The sequence below is a fragment of the Arachis stenosperma genome, chromosome 6, assembly GCF_014773155.1.
Source record: "Arachis stenosperma cultivar V10309 chromosome 6, arast.V10309.gnm1.PFL2, whole genome shotgun sequence".
Taxonomy (NCBI): Eukaryota; Viridiplantae; Streptophyta; class Magnoliopsida; order Fabales; family Fabaceae; genus Arachis; species Arachis stenosperma.
In genome coordinates this window covers 110,695,700-110,701,699 of record NC_080382.1, presented here as the reverse complement: position 1 = coordinate 110,701,699, position 6,000 = coordinate 110,695,700, and the positions used below count along the sequence as shown (strand labels likewise).

Sequence of the window (6,000 nt, the reverse complement as noted above, 5' to 3'; positions counted from 1 at the left end):
CATATCCAGCAATCCAGCATTGCCCAAGCAAAGAATGCCCAAGTACTTGCTAATGCTCTCGTCAGTGTGAACGGAAAGTTTATGTTCGGTGAGAAACTTGAACTTCTTGGGTTCTGTGAGGATACGGTGGTGCAGGTCGTATTGAAATTTTCCGAAAATCTACATCTGTGTACTCGCTTTTGGGGCTTGACAATTTTTAGAAGAGTAGTCTTGTGCGATCCATTATCTTTTAGGATGAGTGCTTATTATATGAAATTGTGATATGTTTATGAAACTTGTTATGTGGTTTAGTATATTATTTTGGAACTTGGTTAGAATAATTTAGGACTAACAATGTTTTGGTATTAATTAGATAGTAAAAACGATATTACTTGTCTTTCGGTGAAATTGAATGGGTGAATTAATGCTACATACAATATTATGGTATTACTTTATATCTAAAAATAATGTTTAATATTTCTTGTGAATGTTTTGTGAAGGTCGGCTGCTTTCTATCATTTCATAGTGTAAGAAGAAATTGCTAGCAATAAGGTTTTACGTATCTACTTTCTATTAGCAATGTGGTTGGTATCAACATAGAATTATTCAACATAACCTTAATAGACCAGAAACAAACTTATTTCATTGCAGCAAACTAGTTTCTACAATATGTACATATGCCTATTACAATCCAAAATTCATACTAAAATTTTAAAAACAAGACTATAATTAGAAGAATACAAACTACAAAACCAAAAACATGAAAACACGTAAATAATTTCAGAAATATAATTTCATTCTCTAGTTTTCCAACTCATTCGTTCAACTTCAAATTAGAACTAACATCACGAGAGTGATATTTGGCAACTTTTTCAGAATGTTGAATACTTGGACATTGATTAGACGGACTTGTCCATCTAAATCATCCACATCGTTTTACAGGACATGTATAATACTCTCTACCCGGGTTGGCAATACTATTTGAGACTTGTAACGGAGCTCTCAAACCACACTCACAAAAACGTTCGACCATTATATTAGAACTACCGCTGTGATGCGTGAGCATCTTGTCTATCTTTTTCTAGTGAATTTGCATCTAAATTGTTGAGTTTAATTTAGAATTAGTTATATTTTAGCCACTATGGATGCTATTTTGAGTTTTGTGCAATTTTATTCATTTTAGGTAGCATTCGGATGGATTTGATGAAGTTTCTGCAGAGAAAAAGAAGAAACCAAAGAGATGACCAGCGAAGACCGACGCAGACGCATAGCTCACGCGACTGCGCGGAATGGAGAAATCGCAATGACGCGATCACGTGCTTGACGTGAACGCGTGGACTGGAATATGCACAAATGACGCGAACGCGTGAACGATGCGGACGCGTCACATGCGCGATCTGCAAAAATACAAATGACGCTGGGGGCGAATTCTGGGCTGTTTTAACCCAGTTTCCAGCCCAGAAAACACAGATTAAAAGTTGCAGAATGGACAAATCAAGTGGTCCCCACCCATCAACTGAAGATCTGTTAATTAATTCAAATTTAAATTCAAATCTTATCTTTTAGAAAAAGATATTATTTTTAGTTTTAGATATTAGATTTTAAATTAATTAGGATTAGTTATAAAAAGGGGAGACTTCTCTTCTATAGAGGAACATTCAGATCAGAAACAGTTTACCTAAATCCTAGTTTTCTACTCTGAACCATGAGCAAAAAGTTAGGAGCTCTGTCTATTTGTATGAATTGATTTTATTACTTTTTCTATTTTAATTTATGTATGGATTTATAATTTAAGAATTGTTTTCGCTCTTTATTTTATGAATTTGGGTGGAACGGAAGTATGACCCTCTTTCTATTTGAGTTCTTGTAAAACTTGGAAAAGCTCTTTACTAGAACAACAGCTTGAAAATATATTCTCCTAAATTTTAATTATCTGGATTTAACGGGATACGTGACATATAATCCTTTTATTTTTGGGTAATTAAAGTTTTTGTGGCATGTAAACTGGAATTTGATCATCACCCTCTAATTGGAATTAATTGACCAAGGAATTGGCAATTGATGAATTTTAGAGGAGACTAAGAAGGTCTAAGGAATTAAGGTCTAGTCACATATAGTTTGCCATGAAATTAAATCTTGCATGATTAAATTAATTAGTAATAAAAGTTAACCCGGAAAAATAGAGAACTCCAAAACCTTAACTGTCTTCTTAATATTTTATCCCCAACTTATTTACTTGTCTGTGTTTAATGCTCTTTGAATACCAAAACACTCTTTTCTGCTTGCCTAACTAATCCTATCAAATAGCTATTGTTGCTTGATCCATCAATCCTCGTGGGATCGACCCTTATTCACGTAAGGTATTACTTGGTACGACCCGGTGCACTTGCCGGTTAGTAATGTGGGTTGTAAAATACCACACCAAGTTTTTGGCGCCGTTGCTGGTGATTGACTGTGATTAACAACTACCAGTTGTTTGATTGCTTAGATTAGGCGTTTTAGTTTTAATTTTATTTAAAAATTTTGCTTTGAATTTTCAAAAAAAAAGAAAAAAAATTTTACGGTATTTTTCTTTTTTTTTTTTCCTTTACGTTAATTTTTTTTCTTTTCCTTTCCTTTTCGTTTACCCCCCTCCCCTGTTCTTTCTTTCTCGTTTCCTTTTTTTATCTTGTTTTAAAAAAAATAAATAAAAAATATATATAAATAAATAAATAAATAATATTTTTTTCTTATTTTCCGTGAACCCCCTCTCCCCCTGTTTCGTTTTTAAAATTTTTTTATTACTTGATTTTCAAAAAAAAAAACAAATATTTTAATTAAATTTTTAAAAAAATTTTAATAAATATATAGGACCAATATTTTTCTTAATTTCTGAAATTAAGTTTGGTGTTGACTATTTATTATTTTTCTTCTATTTATTTTATTCAATATTTTTATCTCTTTACACAGAGTTACCTCACTGGGAATTCTCTGCACTCTGACGTAGATATTCCTAATCTTTCTTGTTTTCTGTTTGTTTATGCGCAGGAACAGAGACAAAGAACATCTCTTAGACTTTGATCCTGAACCTGAAAGGACTTTCAGGCGGCGTTTACAACAAGCAAGACTATACAAGGCTGCAGAATCCACTATGGATCCGACTAATAATGATAATACCAATGCGGCAAACCCGAATGGGAATGAACAAAGGAGAGTACTTGGCTCTTTCTCTGCTCCTACTGCAGATCTGTATGGAAAGAGCATTGTGGTGCCTCCTATTACTGTGAACAACTTTGAGTTGAAGCTTCAACTGGTCACCCTGGTGCAACAAAACTTCCAGTATCATGGTCTTCCCCACGAAGACCCAAATCAATTCATTTCAAGTTTTCTGCAGATTTGTGATACTGTGAAAACAAATGGAGTGAACCCAGATGTGTACAAACTAATGCTCTTCCCGTTTGCTCTGAGGGATGGAGCAAAACTATGGCTAGATTCTCAACCCAAGGACAGTTTGGATACTTGGAACAAGGTGGTTACTGAGTTTTTCACAAAATTTTTCCCACCAAAGAAGCTGACTAAGCTTAGGATGGAAGTTCAGACCTTCAGACAGAAGGATGGTGAGACTCTATATGAAGCTTGGGAGAGATACAAGCTACTGACTAGGCAATGCCCTCCATACATGTTCTCCAAATGGACACAAATAGACATATTTTATGAAGGCTTGGGTGAAATGTCCAAAATGTGCTTAGATAATACTGTAGGAAGTTCATTGCATAAGAAGAAGACACCGGAGGAGACTATTGAGCTTATTGAATTGGTTGCTAGCAACCAATATTTATACTCCTCTAACAGGAATCCTGTGAACTCTGAGGCTCCTCAGAAGAAGGGTGTCATGGAAGTGAAAACTCTTAATGCTATTCTTGCTTAGAACAAGCTTATGTCTCAGAAAATAAATCTTCTTACTCAACAGATGGGTGGCATGCAAGTCTCAGCTATTAACACCCAAAATCCCCCTCAAGAAGCCTCTTATGACATGACAGGTAATTTTGTGCAGAATGATAACTATGATTATGCTCAAGCTTCTTCTGAACAGGTCAATTACATGGGGAGTGCTACTAGAAATCCCAACAATGATCCCTATTCTAAGATCTACAATCAAGGATGGAGGAATCACCCAAATTTTGGGTGGAGAGACCAATCTCAGAGACCTCAGAATTTTAACAATAATTCTCAGGACGGCTTCCAATAGAATAATTACAATAACCACCAATTTCAGGCTCAACAGCAACAACCACCTCATCAGGCAAACTCTAAATCCAAGGAAGATTCTAATTGGGAGATGATGATGAGTTTCGTGCAGGAAACTAGAGCCTCCATTAGAAACTTAGAAATGCAAATGGGCCAAATAAGCAAGCAATTACCTGAGAGGTTTGCAAGCACATTTCCAGGTGATACAATGGAGAACCCAAGAGAAGACTGCAAGGTTATTCAGTTGAGAAGTGGTAAAGTAACTGGTTCTGAGACCAAGGCCAATGAAGAATTAGTTGAAAAAGAAGCCCCAGAGGAGAAGAAGGAAGAAGTCGAGCACACACCTCCTAAGCATGCAGACAATCCTTTCCCTGATTCTCTTGACACTTATCCTACCTTGCCAAAGGCTCCTGAATACAAGCCGAAAATGCCATACCCTCAGAGGCTTCAGAAGGCTTCCAAAGAAAAGCAGTTCTCTAAATTTTTAGATGTCTTCAAGAAGCTACAGATCAACATTCCCTTTGCAGAGGCTCTGGAGTAAATGCCTCTCTATGCTAAATTTATGAAAGAATTGTTGACCCACAAGAAGAACTGGAAGGAACAAGAAATAGTGGTGTTAACCAAGGAATGCAGTGCCATTATTCAACACAACCTTCCTGAGAAGATGCCAGATCCATGGAGCTTTGTCATTCCTTGCACCATTGGAGATGTCACCATTCAGAGAGCTTTATGTGACCTTGGAGCCAACATCAATCTCATGCAACTTTCAGTAATGAAAAAGCTTCAAATTGAGGAGGTAAAACCCACTCGTATTTCTCTTCAACTTGCTTACCTTTCTATTAAATTACCTGTGGGTGTTGTTGAGGATTTACTTGTTAAAATAGGACCATTCATCTTTCTTGTTGATTTTGTTGTATTAGACATGGAAGAGAAAGTAAAATCCTCTATCATACTTGGTAGACCCTTTTTAGCTACAGGTAGAGCTCTGATTGATGTACAAAATGGTGAATTAACCCTGAGGGTCAATGAAGAATAGGTGGTCCTTCATGTTTTTGAAGCTCTCAAGCACCCTAATAATTCTGAAGGGTGTATAAAAATAGATGTTATTGAACCACTTGTTCAAGAGGTACTGAAAGCTGAGGTACTTGATGACATTCTGGATCCTATCTCTGAGTATGAATTAGTTGAAATTGATAATTCACCACCCCAGAAGGCTATGGTCCACACGCCTAAAGCAGAGGAGGAAGTCCCCAAGCTCGAGCTCAAATCCCTACCCCCTTCTCTGAAATATGTATTCTTGGGTGAGAATGACTCATATCCAGTGATTATTAGCTCTTTCCTGAAGCCTGAAGAGGAAGATGCGCTTATTTTAGTGCTCAAGAGCCATAAAACAGCTCTTGGGTGGACCATTAGTGACTTAAAAGGGATTAGTCCAACTAAGTGTATGCACAAGATCCTCCTTGAAGATGATGCTAAACCAGTTGTGCAACCACAAAGGAGACTCAATCCAACCATGAAAGAGGTGGTCCAAAAAGAGGTAATAAAACTATGGGAAGCAGGAATTATTTATCCTATTTCTGACAGTCCTTGGATAAGTCCTGTGCAGGTAGTTCCCAAGAAAGGAGGGATGACAGTGATCAAGAACGAAAAGAATGAGCTTATCCCCACAAGAACAGTCACAGGATGGAGAATGTGTATAGACTACAGGAGGCTTAACACTGCTACAAGAAAAGATCATTTCTCCCTGCCTTTCATTGATCAGATGCTTGAGAGGTTAGCTGGTCATGCATTTTA

The 6,000-nt window shown here is 36.7% G+C and overlaps 1 non-coding gene across 1 annotated transcript; it reads right to left on the bottom strand.

The window, feature by feature from the left end:
* Positions 1-3,536: 3,536 nt before the first annotated feature.
* LOC130938304 (small nucleolar RNA R71) lies at positions 3,537-3,642 on the bottom strand. Its single transcript, XR_009069475.1, has one exon. It is a non-coding gene; the product is annotated as a small nucleolar RNA R71 (small nucleolar RNA).
* Positions 3,643-6,000: the final 2,358 nt, after the last annotated feature.